This window comes from Cetorhinus maximus, chromosome 1 (assembly GCF_964194155.1).
Source record: "Cetorhinus maximus chromosome 1, sCetMax3.hap1.1, whole genome shotgun sequence".
Classification (NCBI taxonomy): Eukaryota; Metazoa; Chordata; class Chondrichthyes; order Lamniformes; family Cetorhinidae; genus Cetorhinus; species Cetorhinus maximus.
In genome coordinates, this window is record NC_135879.1 from 6,463,765 (window position 1) to 6,483,237 (window position 19,473).

The following is a 19,473-nucleotide window of genomic DNA, read 5'->3' on the forward strand; positions in this document are numbered from 1 at the left end:
CAGGCTGAATGTTTACAGCATTTTCTGTGCTAACTTCAGGGAAACGCTACCTCTGACCAGGCCATTTTCTAGCTTCCCATATTTGGACTGTGACATCAGTAAACATACCTCTGCATTTCTCAATTTTTGCAGTTATCTACCAGTTATCCACAGTTCCTTCCTTTCACCTGCTGCTACTGACTGTTGTATTATTCTTAATTTCTCTCTATCACAATATTTTATTTTTAATCAAAGAGCCACCTCCAATTGTTTCAGCTTTCTGAGTGTATTCAGAACAGACCTAGCAGCTCAAAACTGGGCATCCATGAGGCGCTGTGGGCCTTCAGAAGCAGCAAAATTGTACTCAAGCACAATCTGTAACCTCATGGCTCGGCATATCCCCCATTCTACCATTACCATCAAACGAGGGACCAACCCTGGTGTAGGAGGGCATATTAGGAGCAGCATCAAAAATGAGGCAAAGCTACAACACAGGACTACTTGAATGTCAAACCGCATGCGATAGGCAGAGCTAAACATTCCCACAACTAACGGATTAGATCAAAGCTCTGCAGTCCCACTACATCCAGTTGTTAATGGTGGTGGACAGTTAAACAACGAACTGGAGGAGGAGGCTTGGGCTGGTAAGTGGCAAGTAACATTCTCACCATACAAGTGCCAGGCAATGACCATCTCCAACAAGAGAGAATCTGACCATCTCCCCATGATGTTCAATGGCATTACCATCACTGAATCGCCCAATATCAAGATCCTGCGGGTAACCAGTAACCAGAAACTGAACCGGACTAGCCATATAAATACTTTGGCTACAAGAGTAGGTCAGAGGCTAGGAATTGTACATCAAGTAACTCACCTCCTGCCTCCCCAAAGCCTGTCCCCATCTACAAGGTATAAATCAGAAGTTTGACGGAATACTCGACACTTGCCTGGATGAGCGTGGCTCCAACTATACCTCGACAGCATCTCGGACAAAGCACCCCTCTTGACTGGCACCCCATCCTCCACCTTAAACATCCACACCCTCCACCATTGATGCAGGGGCAGCAGTGTGTACCATCTACAAGATGCACTGCAGGAACTCGCCAAGGCTCCTTCAGCAGCACCTCCCAAACCTGCAACCTCAACCACCTAGAAGGACAAGTGTAGCAGATGCATGTCTGCAAGTCACACATCATCCTGATTTGGAAATATATCACCGTTCCGTCACTGTCGCTGGGTCAAAATCATGGAACTCCCTCCCTAACAGTATTGTGGGTGTACCTACACCACATGGACTGCAACAGTCCAAGAAGGCAGCTCACCACCACCTTCTCAAGGGCAATTAGGAATGGGCATTAAACGCTGGCCTAGCCAGTGACGCCCACATCCTGAGGAAAGAATTCTAAAATTCTTATCTGAAAAGCTTTCTGCATGACTTTCCATCCTTTGCAATGAACTGCTCTGATCCTTAATATGTACGCTCTCCCACCTGGTGAAACTCTGCACTAGGAGCTAAAATTCACAAAATTTATCTTATCGCCTCTATTTTCCAATTTATTGTATTCTTGAATTTTAATCTCCTTTGACAATGAAATAATTTATTTACATCTATTTTGTTTTCTGAGCACTTTTCACATTGTTCTCTATCTCTTCAAATACTTCTGCTTGCGTGAGGCTTTTCCTTACGATCTGTCACTGGAAGCTATGAACATGGCATTGATTTCAATATTGACGGATCTTAAAATAAGATACTCCCAGACTCTCCAGTTTCCTGTTCGTATAGAGTGTATTTTCTTGCCAAGTACTTAGGTAGCAGGAACTATTTTTATATTGATGAACTGCATGAGGGACCATACATAGACCAATTTTTGCCTTAGTAAATGCCCCTAAGTGTCAACCATGGATCAGTTGGTAATGCTCTCAGCTCTGAGTCAGAAGGTTGTGAGTTTAAGTCCCACGCCAACACTGAAGCACAAAAATCTAACACTCAAGTGCAGTACTGAGAGGGTGCTACACTGTTGGATGTGCACAGCAGTGGGAGCTTGCTGTCTGCAAATTGGCTACTGTGTTTCTTACAACACTTCAAAATTCAAAAGCACTTAATTGGCTGAAAAGCGCTTAGGGCTCTCCTGTGGTCATGAAAAGTGCTATATAAATGCAAGTGTTTGTTACTTTCTATGAAGTTTGTCAAAATACAAGGGTCATGTAGATCACCAATAGACAAATGGATTATCCGCATTTTCCAATTCATTTTCCTCTTTAGAAATGGAACATGGTTTGGTTCATCAATTCAAGAAAGATTATGAACAACTTTTAATAGCAATTTTTCAATCATTCCTTTTCAGCTGCACATCCGTGCCTACAGTAGCTAAAGTGAGAAGTGTAATTGGTTTTGTTTAAGCTTAATTTCATTGCCGCATACACAAAAGCAAAAGACTGAATCAGGACAGTAACAGGAATTGGAAAAATTACTGTTCGCCTGTTTGTTGTTCCTTTAATGTCAATCTTCCCAGGGCCTGAGACTATCCAAACCCATTCATAGAACTCAACAGCCTACAGGTCTATTAAGGTTTACAGAACCAAGACGGGTAGATGAAGTTAAGATACAGATGAGCCAAGACCTAGTTGAATGGTGGAACACAGGAGCAGGAGTCGGCCATTTGGCCCTTCAAGCCTGCTCCACCATTCACTAAGATCATGGCTGATATGGTTGTGGTCTCAGCTCCACTTTCCTGTCCGACCCGCATAACCCTCGACTCCCTTGCCTAACAAAAACCTGTCTAACTCAGCCTTGAATAAATTGAAAGACCCAGCCTCCACTACTGCCGAACTACTGCTACTGCCTCCGTTCTGCCGAAGGGTCATGGAGACTCGAAACGTTAACTGATTTCTTCTCCACCGATGCTGCCAGACCTGCTGAGTTTTTCCAGGTAATTCTGTTTTTGTTTCAGCCTCCACTACTCTTTGGGGAAGAGAATTCCACACACCAGTGACCCTTTGGGAGAAAAATGTTTCTCCTCAACTCTGTCTTAGAAGGGACACCTCTTATTTTTAAACTATGTTCCCTAGTTTTAGTCTCCCCAACAAGAGGAAGCATCCTTCAGGTATCCACCTTATAAAGTGGAACAGGCTTAAGGGACTGAATGGCCTAATTCTGTGGTCATATTCCTATTTGAAAGTAATTAATTGTATGTGAACTACTTTGGGACATTTCTGAGAGATAAAGGTGCTAATATAAAAACAAGTGATACTTTAACTCTGAAGAAATGCTGGCATTGGGAAGTTGTTTTTTGCAGATCACAAATTGCTGAGGTAAACCAACGTGAGTGTACCAATGAGTGTACCTGTGAAGAGCTTAGACAGCGTAATCTGTCGTGGTTCCATCGGAAACCCTTCCTGCTCCCAGAAACACTCATCTTACTGTTACTCATTCACTAATCAACCCATTGTTCTGTTTTATCGAAAGACGGAGCTTCTGACAGGAGATAGCGCTGTCTCCGTTTGAAACATTCCCAGAATCGGTTGTCAAATGCTTCACTTAAATTCGTACAATTTGTCGCACTAATCACACAGCAGCATGCATGTCTCCTGAAGCCTTCCAGCTGTTGTTATGCTTTGCAGCTCTCAATACATTCCTATCACCAAACCACCTAGCGGATCTCACTGCCTGACCTCACCTCCTTACTGATTTGTTACATGTTGACATTTGACCTTTCTAATAAACTCTGCTATTCACAATAAGTAGCTCCTTTTTTTTTTTGGTATCCCTGCCCCCGCTCCCCCACCCCCCCCCCTCCTCTCTCCACCCACCCCCCCCCCCCCCCCCCCCCCCCCCGCCTTCCCTCAACTGATTTAAGGCACCAGAGTCAGCCTGCAGCAAGATTGGAAATTCCTTTTGCTGCTTCACATTCCTCATAGCGTTCCATCAGGCCCACAGCTGGCTTGCAAACTCCCGAAAGCTGAAGGGCTGAGAGGAAAGAGGGGGATAACCAAATAAAAGACTTACTTTTTAAACGCTACTCAAAAAGATGAATTGTCACTCTGTGCCACAAGCGTCATTACTGGGAAACCTTTTTTTCACTCAGCAAAGCTGTGGAAACAAGCCTTCTGGCTCAGCCATGAAGGTCAACGACTGGGAGCAAAAAACACAGATGCAGCCTGTTTTATTGAAGCCGATGTTCCATTTCAGACTGCTCTCTGCTTTTCAAACTGCTCCAAGTATGTTACGGAATGTGTGTACCTTGCTCTTGGCTCACTTACAAACCCCCTCACTAAAAACCTAGTCATGTTGTGTGCTTTAAAGGAACAATTTTGCTGCGCCTAGTGCGAGACCGCATTACCAGGCTTGCCAACTCTCCAGGATCGTCATGGAGTCTCCAGGAATTGAAGATTAATCTCCAAAATACTGAAAGCCCAGGAGGAAAATCATAGGCACAATAAAAGAAATCATTTTTTTTGTTTGGTTATTAAAGTGCCAGACATGGGAAAAGAAGAGGCTGTTTGGCGGAAAGTCAAGGATCATTCAATTGGGTAGAAAAGAGTGGGGAGAATTTTCTCCCCCATCGGGAGGGGGGCTGAGTGGGAGCGGGCACGGGCGGGCGCGCAGCCGATCGCTGCCCACGATCGGGAGCGGCGCGGAAGAGAGCAGAAACCTCCCCGAGGTAGCTCCGTGCCTCAGGGAGTTTAATTTCATTGCGAAAAAGTCAATAAAAGATTTTTTTTTTAATTATTCGGACGTGTCGCCTCATGGGACAGGGTCACATGAGCTGGGACATGTCTGTGAATTTTATTTAACATTTTTATTAAAGTTTAAAAACCTTCACGAAGCCTCATCCCGCCCTTGGATGAGGTTTCATGATAAATGCGAAGGCCGCCCGGGATCTTCTCCTGCATCCCCCCCGCAACCTTAGGGTTGGACGGGCAGCCCTGTTAATTGTTTTATTTGCTGTTTCAATGACTTTAATAGGCCTTTGACAGTTCGGCGGGCGCGCAGCCGACTCCGGTGAGCGCCTGGCGAACCGAAGGTCTGAAGGACGCGCGGTGACATCGGGATGCACGCCTGACCTCACCACACGTCATTCCACATGTCGGTGACTGGGGCCCCGCCCCCACACACCACCCAGAAGGTTCAGGCCTGTGTTCACCTATTGGCCGTGGGAAGGCGATACACCCTGGGGGAAACATAGTGATGATCAAGGATAGAACTTCAAGAGGACTTCGACAGGTTGATTATACAGTCTGCAGCAAAGCGACAGCGCCCACTGCTGACATGAAGAAAGTTTCCCACAAAGAACTTGCAATCTTTGCAGCATGGATTTCCACTTTCCTCATGGCAGTTTAAATCTGGTGCCAAGTCAAGGGGACCTCCAGACGCCTAGCAGCAGCGATGTCATCAAGCAGGGTAAGCAGCCAATCATAGTGAGGTATCCTCACAGACAGGAAGCCAGGAAGTTAAAATCACCGAAGCCCATTGCTGTGAACTTTTTAGTTTAACCGATAGCGAAATAAGTGATTGGGACATACATATGGAATTAATGTAGAAGCTAAAATATCATAAGCTTTTAAAAAACATTATTTTAAAAATATGTGGAACTTCTTAATATAATGGAGAAATTTGACATTCGCCAAATTTAAAATTATTCTTTCAGAGACAGTGAGGCTGTTCAGCAGTAATGATGGACTTTGTACATTGTTCAAAACCCAGTTAAACCTCATTCAACAAGAGGCAACACTTTCAAGAGTTTTTACAGCAGGACTGATAACATGGGGGTCCTCTGTTCAGCAATTTCCCATTGATTGCAGACTGGAGGCACTTCTACAGCACACCCCCCGGAAAAGTTTAGAATCACTGACAGCAACTTTGTATCTCAGAGTTTAACTGCACATGTGCAGACTCCTGGAGTTGTTGTCAGCTTCAGAGGAACGATGATGGCTGAACACTGACAGGTTCGTTATCATTCCCACCACAAAACCCAGGTCAATAGCTCAAACTCGCAGATGTTAATCTTCAACAATAGAAAACAATTATTCTGGACCTCAAGTATTCTCGCATCTAAAATGATCACGTGAACAGATATCTGCATTGTCAGTGCTAACTGAAAGACAGAGACACGCCTGTGATACCAGCTAGCTATTATTCATTTAGGGGACACAGTTTAAGAATTGAAGACTGAGATGAGGAGAAACCTTTTCTCTCAGAGTGTCTTTAGTCTTTGAAATTCTCTTCCCCTGAGAGCAGTGGAAGTGTGATCATTGGATGTATCCACAGCTGGGCTAGACCGATTTTCGATCAACAAGGGAGCCAAAGCTTATGGGGTCTAGACAAGAAAGGGGAGTTGAGGCCAGAATCAGATCAACCATGATCTCATCAAATGGTGGAGCTAACTCAAGGGGCCGAATGGCCTACGCCTGCTCCTAATTCTTGTGCTCTGGCATTTATTTTTAGTGGAATGAGGAATATCACTGTGAATAAGGTTGTAACATTGGTCATATATTCTGAGGAGCTCAGTCTTAAACTCACCTGCCCTTTCTATTGTTCTCATCTCTACCAATACATCAAGCCTGCCAAAGACCTAAAAACACCAACTCTATGAAGAAAGGCTACAAATAAACAAAGCTAGAATGCTCCCCAGCTGCATTCATTATATTCTCTCAATGGGGTGCAAGATGTCAGCCATTCCTTATTGAGTGGCTCAGTGAAAAGAGGCCTTTCAGGACTCAATGGATTACACTCTTGTTTCTTGATCTTCATGCCAATTGCAGCTCTTTCTCTCGCTCTCTTGCCAAAGAAAGCACCATTAGAATTTGTGCAGATTTATTATAATCTCCCTGGACAAGCTCCCAATTCCAAAAATGCCACTAAATACTTGTAAAAATTATTACCACTATGCTATTTTTGTAGTTAAAGTCAATTGTAATCGTCTTGCTAAATATAAATGCAATGTAGGTAGCAGGATGTAATCTCCATGATAATTGCAGTCTGCAATTTCTTTCAGGCGACCAATTCAACTTCATTTCATTAAATTGATCTCTTTCCATTGTATTTCATTGCAAACATTAAACCTTCTATTGGGAACAAACTTCTATTGAGCACCTTTTGCAACACTAAACAAATTGTTCTCGCATTCTGAACTCTGAAACCTCAGATAGTAATGTGAGGTTAGGCCAGAGCGCCTGCAATGTTAACATCAGCCCTGGGTTCAGGACCTGTTAGAGCACGTGAGATCCGCTGGGGTTTAGAAGAGTAAGAGGCAACTTGACTAAAACCTTTAAGATCCTGAGGGGGTCTTGAGAGGGTGGATTTGGAAAGGGTGTTTCCTCTTGTGGGAGAATCTAGAACTGGGTGGGGGGGTGGTGCGGTGGTCACTGTTTAAAAATAAAGAGTCACCCATTTAAAACAGAGATGAGGAGAAATTTTTGGTCTGAGAAAGGCAGAGGTAGATAGATATAAAAACAAAAAACTACTGCGGATGCTGGAAATCCAAAACGAAAACAGAATTACCTGGAAAAACTCAGCAGGTCTGGTAGCATCGGTGGAGAAGAAAAGAGTTGGCATTTCGAGTCCTCATGACCCTTCAACAGAACTGTCACATCTTTTGATTATCTGCTCCTATCACTGCTTGCTTGTCCCTACCACCCTCGCCACCACCCACCCCCCCACCCCCCACCTTAAACTAGCTTATATTTCACCCCTCTCCTATTTTTACTTAGTTCTGTTGAAGGGTCATGAGGACTCGAAACGTCAACTCTTTTCTTCTCCACCGATGCTGCCAGACCTGCTGAGTTTTTCCAGGTAATTCTGTTTTTGTAGAGGTAGATAGATTCTTGATAAACAAGGAGGTGAAAGATTATCACGTGTAGGTGGGAGTGTGGAGTTGAGGTTACAATCAGATCAGCCATGATCTTACTGAATGGCGGAGCAGGCTCGAGGGGCCGAGTGGCCTACTCCTGCTCTAATTTGTATGTTCGTATGTATCAATAACTGCAACTTGCATTAACGCCTTTATCATAGTAAAATTTCTCAAGGCACTTCACAGGAGCATTAAACATAATTTGACACCAAGCCACAGAAGGTGATATTAAGGCAGGCGGCTAAAAACTTAGTCAAAGAGGTGGATTTTAAAGAATGTTTTAAAGGAGGAGAGGGAGGTAGAGACATGGAGCGAATTAGAGAGGGAATTCCAGAACTTAGAGCCAGAATTTGAGGAGCAGAGAGATCTCAGAGGACTGCAGGTCTGGAGGTTACATAAATATGATGGAGCACATTCCACACTACACTTTCCTCTCCAGTATGTCAAACCAGTATTCACATCAGAGTTTTTGACCAGAAAAAAAAACAATCTGTAAATGTTAATGGCAATGCAGAAGGTGCAAAAAAGATGTGCAAGTATGCTACCAAAACTCAGAGGTTAGGAGGAAAGACTGAACAGGCAAGGGACTTTTTTTCTAGAAAAGAAAAGGTTCAGGCTTGACTTAATAGATGTCTTTACAGTTATGAAAGGGTTCAGTAGGGTAGACATGGTTAGGATAATTCTGCTTGCAGGGGAGACCAAGGAGTCATAAATATAAGACAGTCACTAATAAATTGGATACAGAGAAATTTCTTTACCCAGAGGGTGCTGAGAATGTGGAATAATTGAGTTGAGTAACATATGCATTCAAGGGGAAGCTGGATAACCAAATGAGGGAGATAGGAATAGATAATTAAGCTGACAGGGTGAAATGAAGTAAGGTGTTAAGGAGGCTTGTTTGGAGCATGCAAGCAAGGCACAGACCAGTTGGGCTGGTGGGCTGATACTGTGGCATAAATTTTATATAATTATAAGTAATCATAAAGTTCAGTGGCAATTCTAGCTAAACGTTTGATAGTGTTGAACAATTGTTGTTAGTTAATATTGGCACGTACCCGACCTACGCATCAGTCACCCGGTGGCTAAGCCAGGAAAGAGGTGGGAATGCGAACTATCTGGAGGAATAAGTCAATTTAGAGGAATTGAGTCTTGGTGATTAAACTATTTTCATTCATCATTTTGTTCTCTTTCACACCTCCTGGAATGTCTGTCTCTCACATCGATCAATTGTTAATTTTAATATATATATATATAATATATATATAATATAATCTGTTTTTTCTTGAGATGTTGATTGAAAGTTAAATATTGGCTGGAACACCGGATATAATTCCCCAGCTCTTCTTCAATATAGTGCGATGGGGTCTTTTACATCGGCCTTTTAGAGCAGGGGGGTCTCAGTTTTAATGTGTTATCTGAAAGACAGACCTCCGACAGTCCCTCTAGGCACTGGAATGTCAGCCTAGATTTTTGTACTCTAGTCTCTGGAGTGGCTTGAACGCACAACCTTTGGAGTTAGGTACAAGAGTGCCACCCACTGAGTCAAGCTGGCACTCCATTACTAAAACTATTGACCCTCCATCATGTGGTGTGGCACTAGCAGCGTGTTAAATGGGATAGATTTCAAACAAATCTAGCAACTCAAGACTGGGCACCCGTGAGGCGCTGTGGGCCATCAGCAGCAGCAGAATTATACTCGAAAACAGTCTGCAACCTCATGGCCTGGCATATCCCCCACTCTACCATTACCATCAAGCCAGGGGATCAACCCTGGTTCAATGAGGAGTGCAGGAGGGCATGCCAGGAACAGCACCAGGCATACCTAAAAATGAGGTGTCAACCCGGTGAAGCTATAAAACAGGACTACTTGCGTACCAAACAGCATAAGCAGCAAGTGATAGACAGAGCTAAGCTATCAGATCTAAGCTCTACAGTCCTGCCACATCCAGTCATGAATAGTGGTGGACAATTAAACAACTCACTGGGGAAGCAGGCTCCACAAATATCCCCATCCTCAATGATGGGGGAGCCCAGCACATCAGTGCAAAAGATAAAGCTGAAACATTTGCTACAATCTTCAGCCAGAAGTGCCAAGTGAATGATCCATCTTGGCCTCCTCTGGAGGTCCCCAGCATCACAGATGCCAGTCTTCAGCCAATTCGATTCACTCCATGTGATATCAAGAAATGGCTAAAGACACTGAATGGTGCAAAGGCTATGGGCCCTGACAATATTCTGGCAATAGTATTGAAGACTTGTGCTCTAGAACTTGTCGTGCCCTTAACCAAGCTGTTCCAGTACAGCTACAACACTGGCATCTACCCTGCTATGTGGAAAATTGCCCAGGTATGTTCTGTACACAAAAAGCAGGACAAATCCAGCCCTGCCACTTACCGCTCCATCAGTCTACTCTCCATCATCAGTAAAGTGATGGAAGGGGTCATCAACAGAGCTATCAAGCGGCACTTGCTTAACAATACCCTGCTCACTGATTCCCAGTTTGGGTTCCGCCAGGGCCACTCAGCTCCTGACCTCATTACAGCCTTGGTTCAAACATGGACAAAAGAGCTGAACTCGCGAGGTGAGGTGAGAGTGACTGCCCTTGAAATCAGGGCAGCATTTGACAGACTGTGGCATCAAGGAGCCCTAGCAAAACTGTAATCAAAGGGAATCAGGGGGAAAACTCTCCACTGGTTGGAGTCATACCTAGCACGAAGGAAGGTGGTTGTGGTTGCTGGAGGTCAGTCATGTCAGCTCCAGGACATCATCACAGGAGTTCCTCAGGGTAGTGTCCTAGGCCCAACCATTTTCAGCCACTTCATCAATAACCTTCCTTCCATCATTAGGTCAGAAGTGTGGATGTTCACTGATGATTGCACAATGTTCAGCACCATTCGTGACGCCTCAGATACTGAAGCAGCCCATCTCCAAATGCAGCAAGACCTGGACAATATCCAGGCTTGGACTGACAAGTGCCAAGTAACATTTGACCAACACAAGTGCCAGGCAATGACCATCTCCAACAAGAGAGAATCTAAGCATCGCACCTTGACATTCAATGGCATTACCATCACTGAATCCCCCACTATCAACATCCTGGGGGTTACCATTGACCAGAAACTGAACTAGACTAGACACATAAATACTGTGGCTACATGAGCAGGTCAGAGGCTAGGAATCCTGCAGTGAGTAACTCAGTTCCTGACTCCCCAAAGCCTGTCCACTATCTAAAAGGCACAAGTTAGGAGTGTGATGGAATACTTTCCACTTGCCTGGATGAGTGCAGCTCCAACAACACTCAAGAAGCTTGACACCGTCCAGGACAAAGCAGCCCACTTGATTTGCACCACGTACACAAACATTCACTCCCTCCACCACCAACGCAGAGTAGCAGCAGTGTGTACCATCTAAAAGATACACTGCAGGAATTCATCAAGCCTCCTTCGGCAGCACCTTCCAAACCCACGACCACTACCACCTAGAAGGACAAGAGCAGCAGATAGATGGGAATGCCACCATCTGGAAGTTCCCCTCCAGGTCACTCACCATCCTGACTTGGAAATATATCACCATTCCTTCATTGTCGCTGGGCCAAAATCCTGGAACTCCCTCCCTAACAGCATTGTGGGTGTACCCACACCACATGGACTGCAGCGGTTCAAGATGGCAGCTCACCACCACATTCTCAATAAATGCTGGCCCAGCCAGCGAAGCCCACGTCCCATGCATGAATAAAAAAAAATTCACTCGGTGTCCCAGCGTTTGCTGACCTATATTTACTCCCAGTCCGACACCACCTCAGTTTAACAATTCTCACCCTTTTTATTAAAACCCATCCATGTCTCACGCCATCCTATCTCTGTAACCTCCTCCAGCATTACAACCCTCCGAGGTCTCTGCGCTCCTCCAATTTGGCCTCACACACATACAAAATTTTAATCACCCACCATTGGCTGCCTAACCCCGAAGCTCTGGAATTCATTTTCCAAAATTGTTCACCTCTCTCTCGTCCTTTGAGACACTCCCACCTTTGGCCAAGCTTTTGGTTGCCTGTCCTACTATTTCCTTACATGGCTCAGTGTTAATTTTTTTTTTAAATAATGCTCCTGCAAAGCATCTTGGGATATTTTCCTATGCTGAAGGCTGTACATAAATGCAAGCTGTTGTTGTAATAGTTGTCACTTTGGGTGCGATTGAAGAAATGTACCAAGTGGGTATACTCTCTACCTTTATAGACCAGTTAGTAATACAACCTGAAGTTTGATAGGGGTGGGGTGGGGAGGTGTTACGAGTAGTAAGATACAGTGTGCAAGGCTCTTTCAGGTCGCTAGTCTGCCGTGTAGTGGGGAAAATACCTTAGGTTGACAACTGAAAGATTTTTTAAAAAGAAATGAATTGGAAAAAAATCTGTTACTGGATTAGACTTGTTCCTGAATAGAACTTGCCGCTTTCAGTTGCTGGTGTTTATCTTTGTGCTTCTAAAAAGTGTTATTTCTCATTTGATTTCAAATTGTGCCACAAGGAACACAGCCGCTAAGGCATGTGGGAAAATTCATCTTTAATATCCCAGCTTTTAAGCAAAGTGTCACACTCAATCTGCTTTTCCATTAATTAAAGACTGTATAATTAGGAACAATTGCTGCATTATAAATGGTTTTATTGTGCATTTTAACAGCATTGGTGCCAAAACCTGATCAGGGAAGTACGAATGTATTGACACCACAAATATGCATTTGGAATATTGGACATATGGACTGAATTTAGGATTTGTATGAAGTACTTCTAAAAGTACTCGAGTGCAATAAATATCACAGACAGGTTTTTGGAAAGACACAAGTGGAAACTTTTTTTTTGTCATTAAGTTACAATAGATTACCTTGTCTTATCTGAAGAAAAACATTATGCAATACTTTATAGAAGCTAGCTAAGTCACTTAAACCAAACATTATACCTTTCTGACTGCATGCAGTGCCAAATGTTTTTGACTGCTGCTGTTTTCACACTACCCATCAGAGTTCTGCACTGCCAACAATTCTATGCACTGTAGTCAAGTGTCAGCTTGGCTCCGTGTCAGAACTCTGGCCTCTGAATCAGGACGTATTGGGTTTGCATCCCACTCTTTGACTTGAACACATACTCCAGGCTGACGCTGCGGTGTGGTATTAAGGCATTGCTACACCTTGGTGGCTCCGCCTGTTGGACGAGGGATTAAACCGAGGTTCAACCCATCCATTGAGGTAGATGCGTGCCTCCCGTGTACATATTCACATTCTTCCCTCAAAAGAACTAAAACAGATTAACTGGGCATGTATCCTCACTCCTGAATATTGCACTTTACTCCAGAGAGCAATGGATGCTCAGTCATTGAGTATAGTCATGGCAGAGGTCAATAGAGTTTCGGGTACTGATAGAATTAAGGGACATAAGAATAGTGCAAAAAGTTGGAATTGAGGTAGAACATCAGCTATAATCTTGTTGAATAGTGGAGCAGGCTTGAGGAGCCTACACCTATTCCAATCTCTTACGTTCTTATGCTCTTGCATAATTGGCTGCTGTGCTTGCCTACTTAACACTTCACAAATAATTCACTGACATCGGTAGCATAAACGGTTAAAGTGAATTTATAAATGAGGCAGGAATCCGTCTGCGCCTTTCCATTTGGCACGGAGGGATTTCCGGTGTGGACTGCCCCTGGCAAACCCTCCACTTTCTTGCCTTCCTCCACCGTCAGAACACGCCGTGGTGCTCTGACCTGCAGTGGGCGGGGAGGTCCCAATGGAGGGCTCTCTACATGGGACTCCTCCCTTCTTCCATCGGGGACCTGGCAATGCAGGATGTTGCATGCAGCAGTGCCTTGCAATCGGAGGTCAAGGTTGTTCACCGGCTCCCACGCTGCGGCCAAGGGGAGCCCGCGTTCTGCGTATACATAGCATGTCGGAGGATGCAGCCCCTCTTTCATTATCTGAAGGGCTGGTTCTCAATCTTTGGTTGCACTTCAACCCCACGCTCCTGATCTTTGCTCACCCGGTGCCGGGGGTGGGGGAGGAGGACCTCCTCATAAGCCTGCTCCCGGGCCTGGCCAAGGTCTACGCAATAGGCAGTCGAACGGGTCGTCTGACCCAACTATCTGCCCTTCTTCCACGGCTATGTTTGCAGCTGGGAGGTGCTGGAGAGGGAGCACACAGTGTCCACCAGTATGCCAGATTCCTTCCGTGACTAGTGGCCGCCACGGGGGTTGTGGTGCATCATCGCCCCCAGAAATGATATTTTAATTTGATCCTGTAAGTTTCCTGACAGTTCACATAGGGTTACCAACCCTCCAGGATTGGCCTGGGGTCTCAAGGAATTGAAGATCAATCTCCAGGACACTGCCTGGAGTGCAACACTGGAGAAAAATCATTGGGGCATTAAAAAAGATTGTTTCTTTTGTCATTTTCTTTGAACATTTCTCTTTACCAGATATAAAAACATTGAAAATTGGAAAGAAAGGCTGTTTGGATGACAGTCAATCATCATCAAATTGGGTAAAGAGTCTTTTTGCTTTCCAATTGGCGTAAGAGGGCAGTGCAAGGATGGATGTGTTGGCTGACTAACGGCAAGAACGTGGGGGGTAAGTCATGTGATGAAACCTCCAGGGATACTTTTAGTCACAGTTGGCAACTCTAAGTTCACATCGTCTTGGGGAAGTGATGTAAGATCACATGACTATCATGATCAGGTTCTCTCGTACAGCCTCGTGACAAGGACGAAGTCTCATTCTAGATGTAGCTGTTCTCTGTTGCGTTTTGAAAAAAAAAATGTTCAACTCCAGAAGACTCCAACAATAATCATTAACAACACAAGGACCCTAGAGCGTCGGGAGGGTGTAAAAGGCATTATAGAATGCAAGTTATTTCTTTTGTCACAAATCAACCTTCCTGTTACTATCACAGCTATGACTCATTTGTTACAGTTAATGACCACAAATTTAGAGAAGTGATTCTGGGATTTGGTATTCCAGTGAGGAGCAAACCTTGGGGAAATTACAGGTACACAGCCCGTGAATTTGTGGCCTATGCTTTTGCCAGATCCTTTAAGAGTAGTGACATTGCAATGGAGCAAACCAAGGTACAGGTCCATAAAAGGATAGAAAATAATTGGACAGTTCACACAAAAACTGTTTGCACCATAAAAGGCACCAAGGACACTTATGAACACAATGAATAATGGCTAGCAATTTTTTCCTTGACAGGTCATGCTCCAACTAATGAGGAGAAAGAAAATCTGGCAAAAAAAAAATTAAAATGCAAGACACTTCCCCACAACGCACGCAAAGCACAACTTTAGCCAGAATCTTTGAAACAATTGAAATGCTTATTAATCTTTAGTTAAATATTTGATTAGTCAGTGACATTGTAGCATGGTGATATAATACTGTGCCGCTGTCTACATTTATTCCTATTCTTTGCCATCAATTAGGAACTGGCTTCAATTAGGGAAAAGTAGCATCATATAGCATAGGAGGAGGTCATTCAACCCATCCTACCCGCGCCGACTCTTTGAAAGAGCTATTCTTCAACAAAAAGTTGATTAACCAAAAGGAATCACAAAATCAAGATGAATGAAGGATGTAAAGTGTAATGGGGTAGGGTTAGGGTTTTTTTTCACTCCAAGTTAATCAACGGCCTCCTTGACAATGGCAGGGCAGTGACGAGGGACACAAACTAACTCTTGGCACTAAAACTACAACAGAAAATTTCATCAACATGAAAGCAATGTTTAAGAATTGGCTCAGACCATCAGGAAAATCTACAGAAAAGAGATCAGGATGATTATGTAAGTGGGAAACCAATCCTCAGCATCAATTTTATAACGGGGTATTAAGTTGAAAATCTACCTCCGTGACATGTGTTGTAAAAGCTTTCATTTACTCAGCACTTGCCATTTCAACTACAGGCCAAGCCTATAACAGTGATGGTGTAGTAGTATTGTCACTAGACTAGTAACATAGAGGCCCAGGCTCTGGGGACCTGGGTTCATATTCTGCTATGGCAGATACTGGAATTTGAATCCAATAAAAATCTGGAATTAAAAGTCTAATGAGGACCATAAAACCATTGTTGGAAAAACCTATCTAATGCCCTTTTGGGAAGGAAATCTGCTGACCTTACCTGGTCTGGCCTACATGTGACTCCAGACCCCTTGAGTCTTAAATGTCCTCTAAACAAGGCATGTTCAAGGCATCTGAACAAGGCCTAGCCAGTGATGTGCACATCCCAAAAATGAATTGAGAAAAAAATATCCATTGAACCTTTTAACATCTTTTCTTTCAGCTGCAGTGTAGGCTTCACTCAACCTTCCACAGTCTTAAGAGCTCATGGTGTTGGGGCAATATATTAGCCAGGATTGGGTAACTGACAGGAAAAAGAGTGGGAATAAATGGGTTATTTTCAAGTTGGCAGACTGCAACTAGTGGAGTGACACTAATTAATGACTTGAATGAAGGGACCAGGTGCATTGTAGCCAAATTTTCTGACGATAACAGATTAGCAGGAAAGCAAGTGGTGAGGAAGGCACAAAAGCCGGGATTGTCAGTGCCCGCCGGCATTGGGCATGTTTGGTGGCGTGAGTGGACAATATGGCACGATCAGTTTCATGACAGCATGAAACCAGTTCGCGGTCGTCCGCTTAGCCTGCTGATGGCGGGCTGCATTCTCTGCCATCGGACGTCGGGAACCTCATTGTAATACGTCAGTTAATCGTTAGTAGGCCTGCCCCCCAGAATCGTCCTCCCCCCACCGCTGGGTAGACTGCCCACGTCAGCGGGAAAACACGTGCACCTGGCGGGTTGCATTTCGCTCAGGCCTTGAAGGTTTGTTTGCCGACCTAGCTTCAGGCAGCACTCGCAGTCATCAGCGACAGGCTTCACAAACAGCGCCACATCACTTTTAGGGGGACTCACACGTAGGCCTCTACCTACCAGATCAGCCATATGTGGATGGCTTTTCAATGGCTGCAGGGCTAGGGCTTGCTTGGGGAAGGGGGAGAAGTGGTCTCAGGCAAGGGAAGAGGCTGCAGGGCGAGGGCTGTACTGGGGAAGGAGGGTATCCCAGGGTGTGTGTGTGTGGGGCATAAGTTGATCTGTGCAAGTGGCTTTAAGATGGTGAGGGCTGAGGAGGCAGTGTCCAGAGGAGATGAGGCCAGGTGGACATGTGAGAGCGTGTGTGCAAATGGGTTGTGAGGTCCTTTGAGCTGGCAGTGAGTGAGATGTCAGTGAATGTGTGATGGGCTTGAGTGTGTGAGTTTAGAGTGACGAGATGGTTGCCATACCCTGGCAGCTCAAATGAGATCATTCATCCTCTTTCTGCATTGGATAGCCAACCTCTTCAGTACAGCATTGGCATTGATCACCACGGCTACCGCCTCCCAAGCCTGGTTGATCACGTTGCTGCCCATCCTGCAGCCAGAGCTGGGTAGAGAACATCGCAGTGAGCCTCCGCGCCGTCCAAAAGACAGTCCAGTAAACCTGGGGGCTGCAGTCTTTTTGCCTTTCATGGACATCTTCCCTGCAGTAGTCATGGGCTGGAAGCACTGACAGGTGTGCAAGTGGCTGGACTTTAAATATGGCTCCTGGCGTGATGAAGCGGTGAGGTGATGGCACGTCGGGTGAAAGAGAGCCCGCCCACCATGGAAATGCCGTGCTTCTCAGGTATGCATAACTAATGTAGTGGGTTTGGGATGATACAGCGTGAAAACCCGTCATTGCAGCCAGTGGGTAAAACATCGTTTTACACACCCACTACCACACTTAGTGCAAATCTGGGACAATTCCACCCACCCCAAACAGTCTGCAAAGGAATATAGACAGGTTAAGTGAGTGGGCAAAAATTTGCCAGATGGGGTATAATGTGGGAGATTGTGAGGTTGTCCACTTTGGCCAGAAGAATAGGAATGCAGAATATTATTTAAATTAGAGAGAGAATGCGGAACTGTTGTGGTACAGATGGATCCAAGTGTCCTTGCAGATGAATGACAAAACGTTAGCATGCAGATGGAGCAAGTAATTAGGAAGGCAAATGGGAAAGTTGGCCTTTATTGCAAGGGGCTTGGAGTATAAAAGCAGGCAAGTCTCGCTCCAACTTTACAGGACTTTGGTGAAACCACACCTGGTGTACAGTGTACAGATTTAGTCTCCCTATTTAAGGAGGGATATACTTGCATTGAAAGCAGTTCGGAGAAGGTTCACTATAGGCTGATTTCTGGGATCAAGGGGGGTTTCTTATGAGCTTTTGATCTTATGATCTTAAACAAGAGACTCCCTTGCTCAGAACGATTTCTGCTTCCAATACGGATTTCTTGCTCCTGGTTCTTACAGCAGAAGTGGTCTTCATTCAAAAGAAATAAAGGTGCCATTTACTCCCAGGAAGCAAATAAGATCCAGGAGCCACCAGGAAGACATGGACTCCAAAACTGTTCTTTTCTTATGTTCACAGTGCTTAGACGTTCCCCTGTTGTTAGTGACCTGCCCAGATGTTCTGTCTATAACGCAGCGCCTGTTTAATTACAATGCAGTGTTTATATTTTGCAGCGCAGTTGTAGTGGCCTCGCAGTGAATGGGCAGGTTTCAGTGTGTGGCAGAGGAATACACTCCAACTGGGCGTTCAAAGTACTAAACTCCCACTGCTTGTCCTTGCAGTCGGCGAAGGCATTCGGGGAGGACAGCTGAAGCAGGCTGCTATCGACTCCTGATGTGAACCTCCTCCATATTATCGCAAGAAAGAAAATAATGTATATTTGCCCTCACAAAAGAACACAAATGAACTATACAAAGGGTCTGGGATTAATCTGTGCAAACGTTGAACGGCAAATGCTAACTTAGATAAACAGTAGTTATTCTTAAAGGAATAGGTTTTTTTATAATGCGAAGAGTAAATCCAGTTACACAGTGATACATAACAGAAAGCATTATGCCCTAAGCAGCCTCACATGCCAGGAAATTAATACACTGCACATTCAGTGACAAGACCAGACTCTTTCCCTGGGACGCCCGACACAATGGGCCCAAGCCCTCTGTCGAAGGAAATGGGTTCTCATCAAGTTAAAATGGGGCCCTTTAATAAGTGCCAACATTGGTCATTGGTCCAGGTGTCCTATCAAGGAAGCACATAAAAGTGTCTTAAAAGATTTGTATTATATGGTTTCTGAAATGCAGTTGATCCCGTTAGGTTGGTAAATATGACAGCCATTCAGTCTTAGCAACATCCCAGAGAAAGCAGGGCCAGGGCTGGTGCGTTCCTTGAAGGTTTCTTGACTGTGGGATGTTTGGATGGATACCTCTGTGGTTTAAGGGAAAAGTGCACAAATAGAGAAAGCTGAAAGAGGGTACAATTAATGCACAATTTGATGGATGAGGGTATCAGCAGCAGATAAGCTCAATGAGGGGCAAAATTGAGCAATTTTACACAAGAGGCAATCGGCAGTCTTAGTGCCACCACGGATATGTGTCGGACGCTTATCTTGGGGTCAAATACCGGTGTTACAAACAGCCTGGTTTAGTCTCAGACTTTTGCCAGGGAGATACTGGGGATCCTTAAACATTAGCCATAAACTCCTAAAGTTACAATTTTGATTTCCAGGTTTTGACACTTGCAAGAAAGACTATTGA

At 44.6% G+C, this 19,473-nt stretch overlaps 2 protein-coding genes across 2 annotated transcripts in view; one reads left to right on the forward strand and one right to left on the reverse strand.

Moving 5' to 3' along the window:
* The window catches only part of LOC144699130 (bone morphogenetic protein receptor type-1B), a 207,061-nt gene that overhangs the window by 135,052 nt on the left and 52,536 nt on the right, over positions 1–19,473 (reverse strand). The window lies entirely within an intron of this gene.
* The window catches only part of LOC144699285 (hematopoietic prostaglandin D synthase-like), a 593,140-nt gene continuing 581,347 nt past the window's right edge, over positions 7,681–19,473 (forward strand). The window contains exon 1 of the mRNA XM_078570565.1: positions 7,681–7,771. The gene's annotated coding sequence lies outside the window, so the exon portion shown is untranslated. The remainder of the gene's footprint in view (positions 7,772–19,473) is intronic.